The sequence below is a fragment of the Ursus arctos genome, unplaced genomic scaffold, assembly GCF_023065955.2.
Source record: "Ursus arctos isolate Adak ecotype North America unplaced genomic scaffold, UrsArc2.0 scaffold_8, whole genome shotgun sequence".
Lineage (NCBI taxonomy): Eukaryota > Metazoa > Chordata > Mammalia > Carnivora > Ursidae > Ursus > Ursus arctos.
In genome coordinates, this window is record NW_026623100.1 from 35,928,183 (window position 1) to 35,948,418 (window position 20,236).

The following is a 20,236-nucleotide window of genomic DNA, read 5'->3' on the forward strand; positions in this document are numbered from 1 at the left end:
CATATATTTGCCTCAATAAAGAATACATAAGATTAAAACAAAGAAATTATACTGAAATACAGCTATCAAAATATTTTTTAGAAAGCCAGATGTGTGATATGGTAATGTCTTTATTAATGCATAGCACAACCAGATCTAATGGAAAATCTAAGAACGACCTGTGACATAATAAGAAATATGTATGTTTAGTCTCTGCTCCCATTCCTGACACAGACCTCCCCAAACCCTTGTAATTTCCTGAATGGTAAAGGTGATAGGAGTGTGTTACACAGGGCTCCCAAATCCCTTGGAATTTCCAGGGTGAGAGGAGTGTCTTTGGTCTAACGGAGTGACTCTGGGTGGGCTCCTGGATAGATCAGGCTGGGGCTGGTCCCCAGAAAGACCAAGCCCTGATTAGAAGCTTGGAACTTTCGGTGCCATCCCCCATCCTCCATAGAAGGGAGAGGGCTGGAGATGGAGTTAATAGTCAATCATGACTGTGTGATGAAGTCTCCATAAAAATCCCTAAACTATGGGGTTCAGAGGTTGGGGAATGCATCCACATGCTTGGAGGGTGGCACACCCCAACTCCACAGGAACAGAAGCTCCTGGATCGGGACCCTTCCAGACCTCGCCCTTTGTGCCCCTTAATCTGGCTGTTCATCTGTGCCTTTATAATATCCTTTGTCATAAACTGGTAAGTGTAAGTAAATATTTCCGAGTTTTGTCAGCCAATTATTTTTGAGTTACTATTTACAAGTTTTGTCTAGCAAATTATCCAACCTGAGGAAGGTGGTTGGGAACCCCCCATGTTGTAGCCAAGTTGGACAGAAGCGTAGGCACCTTGGCCACCCATGACCGTAACTTGCATCTGAAGTGAGGGCAGGCTTGTGGGACTGAGCCCTTAAACTTGGGGAGTCTGACAACTAACTCCAGGCAGTTACAGTATCAGAATTGAATAAAATTACAGGTCACCAAGTTGGCGTACAGAGAATTGGAAAATTGGTTGATGTCAGGGGGAAAGCGTACACATTTGGTGTCAGAAGAGTTGTTAAGTAGAGAAACGTTTTCCTTTACTACGACAATGAAAAAGTATGAATGAAAGTAAATGATATTTAAAATTACCATCAATCATGTGAGAGAGTTACAGACACAGCTAACAAGCACCATAGTTTGTTGTCTCTATTCACAATGGAGGGAAATGTTCAACCCCAAGTCGAGGTTAGTGCAAATAAAGATGGAATATTTTTTTCCTTCCAATTTTCCAGGGTTCTGGAGTTGAGCTCCCTGAATTCTAGGTCTGCTGACTTCTAAGGGGTCCCAAACCCCTGCTTAAGAATTCCTGAGGAATACGTATAAGGAGCAGTGGAAGCTTCGAGGACTTGGTGCTTATCTACAAGTCTCTTCCTTGCAGACTGGGAGACACTGAAAACCACCTGAAAGTTCACTAATAGGAACCTGGATAAGTGCCTTTTGATACATCATAGAGCAGAGCTGTCAAAAGAAATGAGGACAGAGTAGGTCATGGGGTAAAAGGTACAGCACAGGGAATATAATCAATGATACTGTTAAAGCGCCGTGTGGTGACCGATGGGAGCTACCCCGCGGTGAGCACAGCATGACAGACTTGCTGAATCACTGTGTTGTACACATAATATTGTGTGTCGACCATACTTGAATTTTAAAAAAGAATAAAAACAAACACGCAACACTGAGGCTGTTCTTTATGTACCCATATAAGAGGACCCCCCTTTTGAAAAAAGTAAAAGGCTGGGAAGAAAGAACTAGATATTCTTTATAGAGGTATTTCTTTATATAGACTATCTCTGGAAGGACACATTCTAACATGGTGACATTGCTTGCTTCCTAGGAAGAGAGGGTGGGGTTCAAGAGTGGGAGAGAGCCTTTCCACAGTATGTCTTTTTATATTCTTAACACACCGGACCACGTAAATATATGTAAACACGTTACTCATTTGTAAATTAAGTTTAAAATTAAAATGTTCGTAGTATGCTGGAGCTGCTGGGTCGGCTCAGATTTCTTGAGATTACCCGTCCCTTTGTGAGGAAAGCCACTGTGTGTGCCTTACAGCGGGTTGGCTAACCTCGGATCATGTGGCCTGGCCGCCCGGGAGTTTGAATTTAGACACTGATGCACCAGTGAGTAGAGGCACAATAAAAACCTCAATTGTTCTTATTTTTTCCTAAACACTGTCCTCCCAGGGAGGAGGGAGCGTATTCCCCCACTCCTCCCGGAACTGCACAGAAGAGAAACTTGAGGGCCAGAAAGGTTAAGCGCCTTGAGATGACCGGATGCAGGATTGTTGCTGCAGGGCTGGGGACTGCACTTCCCCACGGTCTTGGGGCCAAAAGTTGCCCCTGGAACCAAGGCTGAGCACTGGCGTTTCCTCCCCCAGTAGGCAGGAGAAGCCATGGTTTCCTGAGAGCCGTGCGAAGCAAGCCAGAGGCCCTGGCTCCCATCTGCTCCCTCTGACCCACTGGGGCTGGACAGGGCTCAGCGAGGCTCTCTGGGACCCATGCTCAGGCAAGGGGTCACAGGGGAGAGCAAACCTAGCTTCCCTGGAAGGAGGGTGGGAGGGAGCAGGAGGGCTCCCCACCCTCAATTCAAGGGACTCAAGGGTGAAAAGGTTTGTAGATTCAGAAGTTTGTTGACTTACATACTGATGGTAAGTATATACACTTACCGCAATGTTACACGTAACCCTTTAACTTTTCCTAATTCACACACTCGTGTGTTACCATTTGATGCTGGCGTGCGGACCAATTCTCATACATCTCATGAGGATGTTCTAGGGGAAACTAGCTCTTTCACCATCATATGGATCTCTTCCTCAAAACACTAACTGTAAACATTTATAGTGTTTTAGTCTGTGTCAGACACTGTTCTAAGTGATTTGTATGTATAAACCCATTTAATGTCCATATCTAGCACAGGAGATAGTGCTATTACGATGTCCATTTCACAGGTAAGAAATTGAGGCACAGAGAGGCTGAGTACCTTACCTACAGTCACACAGCTAGTACTTGGAAGAGCCAGAGTTTGAATCTGGGCATTCTGGCTCCAGAGCCACATGGTTTTTTCTGGTCTCTTCAAGTCAGCTGCCCTTGTTGTGAGAGTGATTCTGCCTGTCTTGTCATCACCGGCCATTTGGCCAGCGGGCTCGATCCTGCTTTATCTCCCTGAAGGCTGCCTGATCCTCTGGCTCTTCCTCTTTTTCCTCTATCTTTATCCTTAGAGGAGCTGATGAATACATCTAGGGTTCTGGTCACCTCTGGTCCCTTCCTGCATCTCTACTAACTCCCCTTCTCACACTCTCACAGACTTACACCTTCACTGAGCCCAAGGCCAGGGACAGGAACTTAGTTGGTTCTGTGGTCCCAGGGGCCCGCACAGCTGGAGCCTGCACATCCCTAGGGGCTGGGAAAGGCAAAGGACTGTGGAGTGAAAAGGCGGGGGAGTGAAAGTGTGCAGTTCAAGTTCTGGGGCCCTGCTGTGTTGGCTGCTGCCCTCTGGTGGCGGCCAGAGGAGCTGCAGAGGACCAAAGCCAGGGCAGGTTCAAGGCCTATTGAAGGAGTTTTTTTGTTTTGTTTTGTTTATTTTAATGTTTTTTTATTATATTATGTTAGTCACCATACAGTACATTCCTGGTTTCTGATGTAAAGTTCGATGATTCATTAGTTGCGTATAACACCCAGTGCACCATGCAATAAGTGCCCTCCTTACTACCCATCACCAGCCTATCCCATTCCCCCACCCTCCTCCCCTCTGAAGCCCTCAGTTTGTTTCTCAGAGTCCATAGTCTCTCATGGTTCATTCCCCCTTCTGATTAACCCCCCTTTCTTTATCCCTTTCTTCCCCTACTAATCTTCCTAGTTCTTATGTTCCATAGATGAGAGAAATCATATGATAATTGTCTTTCTCTGCTTGACTTATTTCACTTAGCATTATCTCCTCCAGTGCCGTCCATGTTGCAGCAAATGTTGAGAACTCGTTCTTTCTGATGGCTGAGTAATATTCCATCGTATATATGGACCACATCTTCTTTATCCATTCGTCTGTTGAAGGGCATCTCAGCTCCTTCCACAGTTTGGCTATTGTGGACAATGCTGCTATGAACATTGGGGAGCATATGGCCCTTCTCTTCACTACATCTGTATCATCACTACATCTTCTTTATCCATTCGTCTGTTGAAGGGCATCTCAGCTCCTTCCACAGTTTGGCTATTGTGGACAATGCTACTATGAACATTGGGGAGCATATGGCCCTTCTCTTCACTACATCTGTATCTTTGGGGTAAATACCCAGTAGTGCAATGGCTGGGTCATAGGGTAGCTCAATTTTTAACTTTTTAAGGGACCTCCACACTGTTTTCCAGAGTGGCTGTACCAACTTGCATTCCCACCAACAATGTAGGAGGGATCCCCTTTCTCCACATCCTCTCCAGCAATTGTTGTTTCTTGCCTTGTCAATTTCTGCCTTTCTAACTGCATAAGGTGGTATCTTAGTGTGGTTTTGATTTGAATTTCCCTGATGGCTAATGATTTTGAACATTTTTTCATGTGTCTGTTAGCCATTTGTATGTCATCAGTGGAAAAGTGTCTGTTCATATCTTCTGCCCATTTTATGATTTTTTTATTTGTTTCTCGCATATTGAGTTTGAGAAGTTCTTTGTAGATCTTGGGTACCAGTCTTTTATCTGTAGTATCATTTGCAAATATATTCTCCCATTCCGTGGGCTGCCTCTTAGTTTTTTTGACTGTTTCCTTGGCTGTGCAGAAGCTTTTTATCTTGATGAAGTCCCACAGGTTCATTTTATCTTTTGTTTCTCTTGCCTTTGGAGATGTGTCATGAAAAAGGTTGCTTTGGCCGATGTCGTAGAGGTTGCTGCCTATGCTCTCCTCTAAGATTTTGATGGATTCCTGTCTCACATTGAGGTCTTTCATCCATTTAGAGTTTATTTTTGTGTATGGTGTGAGAGAGTGGTCAAGCCTCACTCAAAAGAATAGAAAAATCTAAAATGCAGTTTTTATATTCTCACCTCAAGAAGCTGGAACAGCAACAGAGAGACAGGCCTAATCCACGCATGAGGAAGCAGTTGACCAAGGTTAGAGCAGAAATCAATGAATTAGAAACCAGAAGTACAGTAGAGCAGATCAACAGAACTAGAAGCTGGTTCTTTGAGAGAATCAATAAAATTGACAAACCGCTGGCAAGACTTATCCAAAAGAATAGAGAAAGGACCCAAATTAATAAAATTATGAATGAAAAAGGAGAGGTCACGACCAACACCAATGAAATTGGAAGGATTATTAGAAACTTTTATCAACAGCTTTATGCCAATAAATTAAGCAATCTGGAAGAGATGGAGGCCTTCCTGGAAACCTATAAACTTCCAAGACTGAAACAGGAAGAAACTGATTTTTTAAACAGGCCAATCAATTATGAAGAGATTGAGTCAGTGATAAACAACTTTCCAAATAACAAAACTCTGGGCCCGGAAGGATTTCCTGAGGAATTCTACCAAACATTCAAAGAAGAAATAATACCTATTTTCCTAAAGCTATTTCAAAAAATAGAAACAGAAGGAAAGCTACCAAACTCATTCTATGAGGCCAATATTACCTTGATCCCCAAACCAGGCAAAGACCCCATCAAAAAGGAGAATTACAGACCGATTTCCCTAATGAATATGGACGCCAAAATCCTCAACAAGATCCTGGCTAATAGAATCCTACAGTACATTAAAAGGATTATCCATCATGACCAAGTGGGATTCATCCCTGGGATGCAAGGGTGGTTCGACATTCGCAAATCAATCAGCGTGATACATCATATCAACAAGAAAAGAGTCAAGAACCATATGATCCTCTCAATTGATGCAGAAAAAGCATTTGACAAAATACAGCATCCTTTCCTGATTAAAACCCTTCAGAATGTAGGGATAGAGGGTACATTCCTCAATCTCATAAAAACCATCTATGAAAAGCCTACAGCAAATATCATTCTCAATGGGGAAAAGCTGGAAGCCTTTCCCTTAAGATCAGGAACAGGACAAGGATGCCCACTCTTGCCACTATTATTCAACATAGTACTAGAAGTCCTTGCAACAGCAATCAGACAACAAAAGGTATCCAAATCGGCAAAGAAGGAGTCAAACTGTCTCTCTTCGCAGATGACATGATACTCTATATGGAAAACCCAAAAGAATCCACCCCCAAACTATTAGAAGTTATGAAGGAGTTTTGAGAGACCATGGGAGCCCCACCACCAATGTTAGAGTGTGGGCCAGGAAGGCAGGCGGGAGAGCGCACACACACACACAGACACACACACACACACACACACAGACACACACACACACACACACACACACACACACACAGTACAAACTGGTGGAGACAAAGTCCACATGGGCATCTGGGCCTCTCCTGCCCCTGCCTGGCCTGGCTGCCAACAGCCATGTTTGTGAGAGACAGACAGAGGCAGGCTCGGAGACCCAGGCCCCTCTTCTCTCGTCATCCTCTCCTCCCCCTGGGGAGCTCTCACCTCTTTCCCTGCCAGTGCCCCGCCCCAGTGGAAGCACAGCTCTCCCCCCCCACTCGGACACACAGGATGTCACCCCATGATGACCCCTCTCTAAAGTGCCCACATCCTAGAGGAAATTTCTCCTATGATGGTCCGTGTAATCAGCAGCTTTACTGTGGGGCATCTCTCCTCTGGTCTTGGTTTTGCCGCAGCTTAGCCAGAGCAAAATTTGGTAAGACAAACACAATGAAAAGCAATGACCACTGCTATGTTCACATCAGCTATTGGTCCCCATAGTCTAAGCCTCCCAACCCTGTTTCTCCGCTCTGCCTCTGCCTCCCCCACCCCAAACAGCTGCCCTGGAGTTCCTGGCACCCCTGTCACATGCCTGGGGCCCCCACTCAAGTGGCTGAGTTAAAGAGCTAATGACAAGTCCTCAAAGGGCTCTATTAATTGCCTTGCGTTAAGCGACTAGGCCTGTGAGGACCACGTGGGGGGTGCGGGTGAGGGGGTGAGGTTGGGGAATAACAGGAAAGAACAAGGTGGGGGAGGGGAGCAGTCTGGGACTTTGCACACATCACATGAGACCCTTGCTGACCTCTCTCTCTCTCTGTCACACACACACACACACACACACACACACACACACACACACACGGCAGAGCCCCTGAGTGGGGTTGTGGGAAGCAGCAGGCTAATGGAAGTCCAGCCAGGGCTGGGAGCTCCTCTCCGAGGAGGGGAGGCAGCCCATCAGCCAGAACAGCAGAGAGCCATTCAGGTTTGCTTCTGTCTTTAGCACAACACAGATCACTGGATTCAGGGCTGGAACGTCTCCCTGTCTTTATTCAAGCAGCCCTGAGTGGTCTCCCATGACAGGAATTGCTGATTAGAAGAAAAGAGGGGAGAGGGGGGGAGAAAAGAGGATGAGATTAATTCATCACAGGACTAAGACATTTCAGGACCCGGAGGTGGCTCGTTCTACTGTCCACTTACAAAGCAGGCCAAATACTAGCCTCTGTTTGAAACCTTAGCAACTCGCGACCCCCAGTCTGTGAGGGGATTTTTCCTTCTACTGAGCAGGTTGGTCCCATTTCCTCCCCTGGGACTACGCAGAAAATGTCTCTGTACCTAATATGATACTGTTATTAATGGCTAATGCTTGAACATGTCTTTGTGCCAGGCACTGAGCTATGTCCTCGGCACACACTCTCTTGTTTAACCCTCACAAAAATTCTGTAAAGTAGGTTATCATTTTTAGACCCATTTTACAAGGGAGGAACTTGAGCGACAGAGAAGTGAATTAATTGATCGCCTTCACTTTGCTGGTCAGCCCTGGGCTGGGTGACCAACCACACTGGTATACCCAGAACATGGGATTTTCAGTGCCAACCAGTAAAGTCCTGGGCTAACGAGGATGAGTTGGTAACCCCAGTCCCTAGTCTTCCCAGCACTAGCTCCCCACCTGCTTAACCACTGAGATGCTGTGGAGCAGAACACCGTGCACGGCCAGCCAGTGCCAGGGGAGCACTCCAGCTTGTGGAGGACACAGCCAAGATCATCGCAGTGCCAGCCACCAGGACCGGAAACCCAAATACTGCCCACTGCATCTTGGTGCTGGAATCGCCGAGGAAAACACAACACGGTCAAGCGCCAGATGGAAAGGCGCTTTACTCCCATAGAAAAGAAAGGCGCTTTACTCCCTCATGGCCAGCGGGGGGCCCCCAGCAAGGGACGCAGCCAGCAGGGCGTTTGGCCTCTGTGCACCCGCCTTGTACGGCTGCAGAAGGCCCCAACGCGTCGTCCTTGGACTTCGAACTACAGCCCTCGGGGCGTGTGCCTGAGGGTTGTCCAGGTGCTGCTTAGGCAGAGCAAAGAGGTGCACCTTGACCCTGAACCAGGGAAAGATATTCCCACGGGGGGGGGGGGGACGGTAAGCGCAGCACAGCTGTGTGGCCTCTTCCTCTCTTGGTGAGGAAGGGGTCTGGGCCCGAGGCTTGTTCTCAGGCCCCGCACGGGAGAGCGTCTTTCCCAACAGACGCCTGGCCTCAGAATACACACTCCTCAGGGACTTCACACACACACACACACACACACACACACCCACACACCCCCTGCGCGGCCTCTCCTTCCAGCCGGAAGGCTCTCCTCCGCTTTTATAAACTTTCATCGCCTCCCCTGCGCCCCTGCGGTGGTCTGGGTCGGGCGCTTACAATAATGCGGAAGGGCCATGTGCATGGAGGCTCTGAGGGACTGCTGCCAGCCTCCTCCTTGCCTTTCCCCCTCCTACCACACCTCTGCTTTGTTTAGGGCAGCCAGGGGGCCTGCTTTTCAAAAAAAACAAAAAACAAAAAACCAAACCAAACTCTCTGTTAAGAGCCTCAGGCGTGGGCGGGGGCAGGAGGAGGAGGTGAGATGCTTATCGACTCCAACACCCTGTAAGGGTTGTGCCCCTCCGGCAGCCCTCCTTGCCTCCTGGCTCACAGATACAAGAGAGTCGAGAGGTTCTTTCTCTTTCTGTGGTTTCCTGCCTCAGATGCAGACTCCAGGCTTGCCCGTTACACCCTGCCCCACCTCTCCAACTGGCAAACTCCTACTCATTCTTCAAGACTCACGTAAGTATTTCCTGAGACGTCTGTGAGAATGTGCTCATTTCTATATCCCCAGCACCCAGCACGGGCCTAGCACGAAGAGGGGCTTATGGTGGGCAAAACCGTCCCATCTGCAGCCGAATTTCTGCCGAGTGATACTGTGCCCTTGGAGAGGTACAGCCTTGCCCCAAGCTAGCCAAATGGATTCTTGTCACCTAAGCTATCCAAACACATTCTCTTCCCCAGACCTGGGAAGGTGTCTGAGAGAGAAGAGCACAGGAGACGATGGGATCGCAAGATCCCTGAGTGTTCATACCCACCTCCTCCTCCCAGCTAGAATTGCCCTGCCCAGTCTGCCCTTCTATCCTCCCCTTCCTTCCCGCCCCTACCCAGGAAGGACAGCTCTCTGGAGCCTTCCTGGACCTGCCCCCCAACCCCCATATAAGACACTCTGAGCGATGGCTCTAGAATCCTAAAGAAACCTACTCATCCTGGCCCCTGCTCTGCACAGACTCTCTTCCCGCCCTCTTACTTCACTCACAGTGCTCTTCCTGACCCTTCTCTCTGCCTCTCCCATCAGTTCCTACTCGGGCAGCACCACTCCTCCAGGAAGCCTTCCTGAATGTTCTAGCCCATTCTAACCCCTTTGTCCTCCGCCCTCTGTTAGTACTGAGTCCACAGTCCTCATCGGATTCATCTACTGCCTCCTGGTGACTTCTGGGCTTCTTAGCGAACTTCCCAGGAGTTGACACCTTGCCTGCCTGGCCAGTCTGTGAGACCCACGTCTGCCCACCTGCAGCCTGGCCCAGCCCCGGGCCAGGCACGTGGAGATGCTCAGAAGCGGTGCACTGGTTGCTGCTGGAGCCCCTTTCCCTCCCCTCTGCAGCTCAGATTTTCAGGGAGGGACCCACCCTTGGGAGAGTCCTGAGGGGTCGAGTTACATGGGAGCAGGCTCCCTCCCACACAGAGACACACTGTGGCCAATAAAAAGGATAAGTTGGGGAGGGGGAGCGGCGCCTGGGTGGCTCGTCTGCCTTCGGCCAAGGGCGTGATCCCGGAGTTCTGGGATTGAGCCCCACGTCAGACTCTTCCGCTAGGAGCCTGCTTCTTCCTCTCCCACTCCCCCTGCCTGTGTTCCCTCTCTCGCTGGCTGTTAAATAAATAAATAAAGAGAGGAGTTGTTAAATTTCTGTTTCTCTTTCTGTTAAATAAATAAATAAAATCTTTAAAAAAAAAAGTTGGGGAGGGGGACAAGATTACCTCTTAATTTCCTTCCAGTTTGAAATCTCTGAGCCCAACACACCAGATGAACTCCTGCCCCAGCCCGCCTGCCTGCCTCACCTCACCCCCAGCCGCCAAGGCCCTTCTGGGTGGGCAGTGGAGGTGATGAGGGCCTGAAGCCACAGCCGGAGGTCAGTGAGAGGCCAGAATCCGCGTGGGACTGGTCTCAGGGCCACTGCTCTGGCTAACTGTGTGGCAGCAGGAGTGGGGGTGGGGTGGTGGTGACACACAGACGAAGCTAAGTGCAAATCCTTGCCAGTCAACAGCCCCAGAATCACATTTCCCGAGAACCGTGAGTCTCCTTGCCACCCTGTCTACAGCCTTGACGAGAGTGGAGCAGGCAGCTTCTCCCCAGAGCCTCAGGGCCGGGCCAGGCTAGGGAACAGGGTGGTGCAGATCTCAGACGCTGACAGGTGACAAACCTCAAGACACCTCAGCCACTCATGCCCAGAAAGGCACATACACAGAGAGGCTCCCACACAGCCGGCATAGGCAGGGGCCACAGAGGGGCCCACAGGCGGACATATAGGCACAGATGCGCATGGGACCCACTCACAGACACGTGAACCATCAGGAAGGTACCAGTCTGACCTAGATATCAAGCACACTTGGGTACAAGTAGACACACAGACTCAGGTTCTCACGCCTGATGTCGACATCATCTTGAGACACCCAAGTCAATCTTCCACAGTGGAAGGAGGCCTCTGGCTGGTTTGTCAAGGCAGGCCGTCCAGCTCAGCTTCCCCTCCTGAGCCAATGAGGCTCTCTGTCCCAGGGCTGTGGGGTTGAGGAAAGAGAAGGCGAAGTCTGGAGGCAGCTTTTGGCCTCTTTGCTGGAGGCTGGAGCTTGCCTTGCTTGTGGGGAGGGGCTGGGCAAGGCAGCAATGGCTGGGGAGGCCTCCAGCTTCCCCAGTTCCCAGCCCTGGTTGCCGCACCATGTCAGGACTCCTTAGGGAAAGTCTGGGCTGACACAGCCAGGGCTGGATTCCCGGTGTCCCCTTCCAGCCTCTCAGCCATCCCATCACACCACCTACCAGCAGGGCTTATACAGCAGGACCTCCAAAGGCAGCCTCACCTCTGGCCACAAGGATTCAGCTTGGAGGCCAGTTTCAGGCTCTGGTTTCAGAGTTGAGTCTGGCAAGAAGTGTCCTGCTCTCTCTTCCTGGGCAGTGGCCTCTCCCGTGGCTGAGCTGAGGGATGGTCAGGACCCGCACAAGCAGAGAGGCTTCTGTGCGCTGGATCCTGGGATGGGATTTGGGGGAGGGTCAGAAGGGCCTCTCAGTGCCGAGCCAGGCAAGCAGACTTTCACTGAGGGCTCTCCTCCTGCCTGGACCAGCGGATGTCTCCCCAGCTGTGGCTTCGCCCTTTTCCTCCACACCACACGCACCGGCAGCTGGGTAGAATCCCAACTCCTCTCCCTCTGGCCCTGCTCCCTGCCCTCTGTCTACAGCCCCCCCCCCCCCCCGCCCCGACACTCAACTGGCTGCCTCCTCATCATTTGGGTCAAGATCACCTCCTCAGAGGGGCCCTCCCTGATCACGTTTGAAGATAGCTCCCTCATCCTGCTCCCTGTTTTACCTTTCCTCTGGCACCTACTGCATGCCCTTATAGATGTTTGTTCGTTTCTTTTCTGTCCTGGCCACTAGAATGGAGGCCTCATGAGGGCAGGCACTTGGGCCTGTCTAGTCCCAGAGTTCCCAAGTGCACACACCAAGTAGGCATGAAATAGATACACAAGGTATGCCGAAGGGACAAAACATGCTAAGTGGACATGAGCAGGCACGTGCACGGGGACACACGAGTCCGGCATCACCCGCACCGTGCACACGGCCACGGGCACAGGCAGACGCGGGCACGCTCACGTGTTCTCACTTGGCCCAGCTCCCCAGAGCCCAGGGGGAAGTGTTCTCACCCACGATCCCCCGTCCAGCCAGCCTCCGGGAGGACTCCACTCAGCCCTCCTGGTGCTAACTCAGCCTGACACGCCGGTTGCACGCGGGGCTTCCTGTGGAAGCTGCGGCAAGCCCACCGCCATCGTGGTGGCTGCTAATTGGCTCTGTGTTGGGCCTTGGGTCACCGCTCGGTCAGCCATGGCTGATACCTTCTTCCCACTTGTCTCAGGAAAGGCACTGCTGTCCCCTCTGCTTAGGCCTCAGCTGGCCACTGAACCGCACATGCCTGGCCACGTGGGACCGGCTGGGCCAGCACGCCCCTCTGACCGTGGCCCCCGCCCCACTCAGTGCTGAGGGGGAGCAGAGATAGCTCGGCAGACAGGATTGGCCTGGGGCGGGCATTTGCCCAAGGGGCGCGGTGTGATAATAAGGGTATGGGGAAGACCCAAGCCCAGATAGCTCTGTTAGGGTGCCTGAAATGCCACCATCCGAAACTGGGTCCTTTAGGTCAGTCCCTCCTCTCCCACAGGGTTTCTGTTAAAGCCCACACCCCCTAGTGGGGGGGGGGCTGAAAGGTGGGAAGAGGAAACACTACTAAGTCAAATGCTACAATTGATCCTTACATTTACCCGGCAGGGCTCTAAGCTTGATGTTGTTATGCTCTCAACACCCCATTTCCGGGATTTTCAGTAGATTCTTTTTAGAGTAGAAGTGGCTGCCTTAGCTTAATGCCAGCATACCCCATGTCTGAGATATTAGGGCGCAGGTAAAGGTGAAGTGGCTTTTCCTCAGCCACGTCTGGGATCCTCAGCGAGTTTATCTGACTTTCTTCCCAGTGGGGCTTGAGAGCAGAGAGTGGGGCAATGCTCGGGCCTTGAGAAAGCTCAAGACTTGGCTTCCTATATGGAAGTGCCCACCTGGCTCCCACTTTTCATTCTTCCGGAGCCTCACTTATAACCTTTCACAGTTTTGACAGGGCCCCAGCTTCCTTCCAGCTTGGGACTAGAATCTCTCTCACTCTCTGAGCCATCCTCAAATGCTTGACCCCTCCAGGGGGCCCCTCGACTGCTGTTCTGGCCTGGTTTTGCTACGGGTGGCTACATCCTTGCCCTATCTGCCCCACTCAGGGCACTACGGAGCTCAGGGAGCATTTGGGCTATACCATGCCTCTCCTGCCTTTCTTCCCCCAGTGCCCCAGCTGGGGGTTCAAGGCTGCACAAACCCCATCTGTCCAGCAACGCCAGTGGCCTCCTTTGAGATAGTATCACTCAGGGAGAGGCAGTATGCTAGGAGAGGCCCATAGGAGGCTTTGGGCAACACCTCCTAGGCCAGCTCTGACCCCTGCTCTCGGTCTAGAGAGCTGAAACCCATCTTGCCCTTCCTGCTTAGGAAGAAAAGTCTAGAGCAGGCCAAAGTCTTACTGACCCAGAATCTGGGAGAGAATTCTGGGCTGCCCCAGGGTAGGAGGAGTGGAGGAGTGCCAGCCCTGTCCTCTCAACCTGAAAGGCATGGCAAGAGAATGACCTGAGGCTGCTGGTGGTTCCAGCCCAGAAGGAAACAAAGCCCAAGCCTGAGGCCTTAGAGTGAAGCCCCTGGAAGAACTGAAAAGTCCAGCATTTAAAAGCCAGTGGATTGGGGTGCCTGGCTGGCTCAGTGGATACGGCATGCAACTCTTGATTTCGGGGTTGTGAGTTCAAGCCCCATGTTGGGTGAAGAGATTACTTAAAAAAAAAAAAAAATCTAAAAAAAAAAAAAAAGCCAGTGGATTAAAGAAAAAAAAAGGGGGGTAATTTTGAATTGAACAAGAATGGAAATGACACTTCTAGCTGGGTTATCCTTAAAGTCTGCCCATGGGATTATTAAATTGGCATAGGCCCTCCAGGACCATGAAGTGGGTGATCCTATAGAATTATGTTCTTCTTCCAGAGTTTTCCAAATTGGAATCACGAGAAAATGTGTGTGTGTTGGGTGAGAGAGTGTGCAGGCGGGTGAAGACAAGGCTCCCTCTGTGCAAATAACCTTGTTTATTGAGCCATTAAACAGGATGAAACAGGTTTCTCTCCCTTGGGGCTTTTCGGAGCCTTCATGTCCTGATGGGCCGCAGGACTCCCTGACGCAGGGGTGCGGCAGGTGGATGGATGGTAGAGGACTCAGTGTTCCCAAGGACCATAGGAACCCTTTGTTCTGGAATTACCAGTTAACATCTCCCGAGGAAACAGCATTTGGGCAACACCGCTGACTCGCTCTGTGGGTAATCATTCTGTTATTTGCCGTCACGCGTCAGTCCTGCTCTCCTCAATTATGGGAAGACAATTCTAAAGAACTGAAAACTGAACATTTCTCCTCCTAAGAAACACTTCAGTCATCTAATCTGTCATGGATCATTGGGGTGACCCCCTCAGACTTGCTCTAGGACTCCTCTCCAGAAGGGATTTTTTTTTTTTTTTTAGGGGTGACCAACACAGCCCATTTTTAAAACTGAAAGTCCTGCATCCCAGGAACTCCCTCAGTCCTGAGCAAACCAGACCACCAGTCTCAACTGCTTCTTCGCAAGTATTTCAACAGCAGGGGTTGGCTCCAAGGAGCTCAGGGAGCTCTCTGAGCCCCCCAGGGCACCTTGTAAGGGGACTGTTTCAACTGATTAGGCTACTGGCCAGCCCTTCCTCTGCCTTCTGTCCCGCCTCCCGTCCTGCGGGTCACACTGCCTGGGTCTCCTGGGCCAGTGGAAAAGGGGAGGAAAGTTGCCTGGCCCTCGTAAGACACTCTGAGCAATGGCTCTGGAACCCTAAAGAATCCTGCTCATCCTGGCCCCTGCCCTGCACAGACTCTCCAACCCCCCTCTTACTTCACTCACAGTGCTCTCCCTGACTCTCCCATCAGTTCCTACCAGGCTTTCAAGACCCGGGCAGTACCCCTCCTCCAGGAAGCCTTCCAGAGTGCTCTAGCCCATTCTAACCCCTTTGTCCTCCGCCCTCTGTTTGTACTGAGTCCACAGTCCTCATCAGATTCATCTACTGCCTCCTGGTGACTTCTGGGCTTCTTAGCGAACTTCCCAGGAGTTGACGCCTTGCCTGCCTGGCCAGTCTGTGAGACCCACGTCTGCCCACCTACAGCCTGGCCCAGCCCCGGGCCAGGCACGTGGAGATGCTCAGAAGTGGTGCACTGGTTGCTGCTGGAGCCCCTTTCCCTCCCCTCTGCAGCTCAGATTTTCAGGGAGGGACCCACCCTTGGGAGAGTCCTGAGGGGTCGGGTTACATGGGAGCAGGCTCCCTCCCACACAGAGACACAACACTGGCCTGGCCTATGGAGAGGATATGTTGGGGAGGGGGTTGCAAACCCTTGGGATTCTGGGAGGTGGGAGCTTGGGCTGCAAGGGGAGTCTTTGAGGCACCTGGTAGGGAGTGGCAGAGCCAGTCAGGACAGCTGCCTGCCCTGGAGCAAGTTTCCCAGCCTCTGTTTTCCTCACTTCTCTCCCTCTTCTTGACTCCAGGGACTGTCCCTTCTCTTGCGTGGGCTCTTCCTGGAGGTTGTGACCCAGTCCAAGGCTTAAGCTGCTTACAGTACACCGAAAGGCAGACACTCAGTGCCTGCTAAGGGGGTCCTAGCCAGGATCCCCTCCAGGAGACAAAGCCCCAGAGATATCTGTCCTGAACTCCCACCTCCTTCCAGGAGCCCTGCTGGCAGAGGCCTGTCTGATCCTGAGACTGCCCTTGCACATTCTTGGGTAGCAGCTGGTGCTGGAACACGCGGTGACTTGCCCTGAGAAGCCTCTATGGGCCTCTATGGGCAGCTGTCTGCTCCAGTCTCTGTCCGCCAGAAGTCTGAGCAGAGAGCGAGGCCCTACTTGAGACAGGTGCTAGTCTGGCAGAGGTCCGTTTACCTCCTCTCCCTCCTGAGATCCTGACACCCGCAGGCTCAGGAGGTTGGGCTTTCGTCAGCCCCTTTCCCAGCAGACAGTTCCTCACAGCCTGGGGAGGGATACTCAGCCACAAGGACTCGAGGGGGGGTGCCAAAACTTGGAGTTTCTCCTGATTTTCCAGGTTCTTCTGTGAGGCTCAAGGGTTTGCAGATAAGGACCCACAACTTTAGAACGTTTATGGCCATTATATAGATTTTTGTATGTGTGAAATATTTCACCAGAAAGAAATACACTACATCCGCGTGGTGGGACATTGCTCAGCAGTGGGAAGGAGCTCCCGAGACAGCCCACAACCGGGCTGAGCCTCCGGCAAACTGCGCTAGCTGAAAAAGGCTTCCCTGGGGCTCACAGTCTCGAAACAACAGGATTTTGGTAACAAAGAACACATCAGTGGTTGGCAGGGGTCAGACCAGCCCTGAGGTCAGACGCTCCCAGAACAGGCCTCTTCTGGAAGAGGTCCCTCCACTGTAAGCGAGGGGTGGGCAGAAGGGCTTCTTCCCCTCCCTGCTTCCATTATTACCAGTACCTTCCTTTCAGCCTCCAAGAGAGAACTCAGGTTGCTCTCAATGGCTCCTGACATACTAAGCCTCGACCAACCTGCATAACCCACCCTACACCGAACCCTTTACCCTTCTCTCCTGGGATACAGAATGTCCGTAGCTCAGGAAGTTCTGTGTCCAGGGCTCCAGCTAGGTGCCAAAGAACAAATCCTGATAAAGGAATGGGACAGGCCGGAAGTGGAAGCTGGAGACACTGATCCCCCTGGCTGTGTCACAGACTTCCTAGAGGAGGGTAGCCTCCCAGCCCACCCTCTGTGCACACTAATTTGTGGGTTTCCTGCTGTACCACAGCGACAGGGCAGGTAAAAGTTGATGCGGGGTCAGATGATGGGATTTGGAATTCTATGATTTCTTTGAGCATCAGTGGCCTAACCCATCATGACCCAAAGCAGGTACCAAGGGCTCCTAATCCACCGGGAACTGGGGCAGTCTGGTAGAGTGGAAAGGCTTTAGAGTTAGAAAGAACTGGGTTCCAACCCCAGCTGGGCCGTCTATGAGGCCCTTGACCTGGGGCATTTTGGGCTTGCAGTTTCTTTTATGGGTGTTGTGTAGTTAGGCGGCATGATACCCACCCCCCCCCCCCCCGCCCTTAATCCTGGAGGCAGCAGCCTGGAGAGTCCAGGAGCCCAGACGGAAGGAAGCATAAACCCCTCTGAACCTGGCAAGCGGACGGGTTCTAAAAACCGCAAGAGATGGAGATTGGTTGGAGGCCCAGACAGGGAGACTGGGCATCTGGGCAGCTGCCGTGGCCGCCCCTCCTGGTGCTGCTGCCCGCTGTGTAACCCTGGCCCTCAGATGCAAATGCGGGAGCCACGAGGAGGCTAAGCGTTAGGTCTCGACTGAAACCTGGAACGACTGAGCTCACCTGTACACGATTCAGCTAAGAACAGAGGATTGAGATAGAAATTCAGCTCAGCTGTGGGAAAATAGTTGCAGGTTTGCACCATTGGGTTTGCGATCTATAAAAAAAGTGGACCTGCGACACAGGTGCACACTTTCACATATGTACTTCTGCACTCAGACACACACGGAGCACGGACGTCTCACACACATAAAGCGCACGTGCCCAGTGTGCGCTGGTAAACGCTTAACAGCCAGCTTTCTGCAAGACAACGACCGCCTGATTTAGAGTAGTCGCTGATTTCCGTGTTGTAAATATTCGCGCCATGGCAATTTTGAGCTGTAGTCTGATATCACCTAATGGAGGTTAGAAAGATGTGCACAGCTAGCTGTTCGTGAGCGAGTGCGAGTCTGCTGCCGCGTGCCACTGCCAAGTTACGTTTATACGTCTGTGCGTCTGCTCAAAGGTGCCTGAAGATCCAGGATTGCTTAGGTTCCTTTAAGAATTGAAGTTCCAGTTGCAGTTCTATACATGCACTAAGCACGGAAAAATGCAGGAAGATATTATCTCAAGTACATGTGCTTGTAAACAAGTTCGTCACTTAGAAACCTATACAAGTTCAAATACATAAATAAGTATAAACACATCTACATATAGATACACATAAGTCAAAACGTGCAAAGAAACCGCACATAGATACCCACAGACTCAGGAAGGGGGAATAAACCAACCTGATTTTCTGGGCTTGCTGCACTGACGTAAGACCGCACACTTCCGGATCAAGGGGCGGGAGACTAGAAGATCAGACTATTTGTTTATAGTCAGCCGCCTGTACTTGCTTCTGCACTCTGTCCCCCTCACCCTTCCTCGCATCTTCTGGCTTATTCCTGGCTGTCCTGCAGGTCTAGAAGAGCCCCTCTCTCACCTTCCAGCTACCAGCCCGGGAGTCCCACCTCCACCTTCAGTAAAGCAGCTGCTTACCCCTCTTCTTTCACTGTGGGAAAGTCAGTTCCACCTTCTGTCTCTGCCCTCATCCCAGATCAATAGAGGGAGAGGTCAGCATGACCCCCCACTTGGATCCCTCCTCCTGACTTCTGCTCTGCCCTATCCCTCACCACTTCCTTGTTCATTTCATTCTTGCCCGGGCCATTGCCCCAGCCTTCTAAATGTCTCCCTGCTCCAGGCTCTTCCCTCCCATTTGTCCTGCTATAAGGAACCTGCCAGATTAATGATCCTAAGCACAGTGCTGACGTCACGCTTGTGCCAGCAACTTCCCAATTCAGGACAGATTAGGGCTGGATCCCTTTGAGGCCCCTTGACCACTTCTCCAACTCTTGCTTCCCCAGGCCAGTTTCCCTACTGTTTTCTCCAAATGTCTTTCCCTCCCCAGTCTGTTGTGCAAATTGTCTCTGCTACAGAATCTGCTTGTTCCCCTCTTTAGTTCACAGTGGGGCAATTACTACCTCTTGTGACTGTGACACAGTGCTTTATGGTTTATAAGCACTCTCAGAACTATTTATGGACCTCCTCTCATGTGCCCTGTATGGAGGTTAGCCCTGGAAATACAATGAGTCAAAACAGATGTGGTTGTGCTTTCATGAACCAAGTCGACATAACCTGTTGAGGACCTTGGGTCCCAAAGTTCTCTGACCCCAAATCACGTGGATTTGGGAGGGAAGAGATTTTCCTGCTGTTCGTTTTGCCTGCCCCACACCGCCCCCACTCCCATTGGAAATCTGGCCCCCCTGGAGCCCCGGGGGACAAAGAACAAGGCTGTGGCTTGGGGAAGGAAGAGGACTTTACCAACCACATGAGCACTCCGGGGGCAGCTGTTGGGATGTTGCAAGCCCAGTAAAAGGGACCATTAAACTTTTACAAAGCTACATAGAGGTTAATATTGTATATATTGCCACATCTTTACTTCCTTCCTGTAACTGGCACCCCCACAGTGAGGAACATGTATTCGTGTGAGGCTAAGCTAATTGCTTCGGTTTCAGAGCCTGTTTCCTCACTTGTAATATGTGGTTAAGAAATCTCTGATATTTTCATGGGGTTGTTAAAATAATCAAACAAGAGGCACCTGGGTAGTTTGCTCTGTTGAGACCCAACTCTTGATTTCGGCGCAGGTCATGATCTCAGGGTTGTGAGATCGAGCTCCACGTGGGGCTCTGTACTTGGTGAGGAGTCGGCTTGGGATTCTCTCTCCCTCTGCCCCCCACCCCCACTCTCTTGTGCTCGCTCACTCTCTCTCAAAAATAAATCAAATCTTCAAAAAATAATCAAATGAGATAAAAGTATCTGAGAGTTTTCTAAAGCTATAATGTACAAGGCTGTTAAAAGTTCAGAAATAACAGAAGTAAAACCAATGAATCACTGAAGTAGTAATTAATGAAAGTTACTGAGCACACACCAAAAAGTTTGTAGACCAGGAGAACACAAGCCAAAACATGGAATGAGGCTCAGAGATACATGGTTATAAACCAGCTTATTTAGGGGCGTCTGGGTGGCTCAGTTGTAAACGTCTGCCTTTGGCTCAGGTCCTGATCCCAGGGTCCTGGGATCAAGCCCCACATTGGGATCCCTGCTGGGTGGGAAGCCTGCTTCTCTCCCTGCTTGTGTTCCCTCTCTCG

General features: G+C 50.9%; 1 long non-coding RNA gene across 1 annotated transcript; it reads right to left on the reverse strand.

Annotated features, from left to right (window-relative positions):
- Positions 1-10,362: 10,362 nt before the first annotated feature.
- On the reverse strand, positions 10,363-18,755 carry LOC125283155 (uncharacterized). The gene is made up of 3 exons (XR_007190781.2): positions 18,338-18,755; positions 11,470-11,636; positions 10,363-11,172 (listed from the first exon to the last, which is right to left on the reverse strand). It is a non-coding gene; the product is annotated as an uncharacterized LOC125283155 (long non-coding RNA).
- Positions 18,756-20,236: the final 1,481 nt, after the last annotated feature.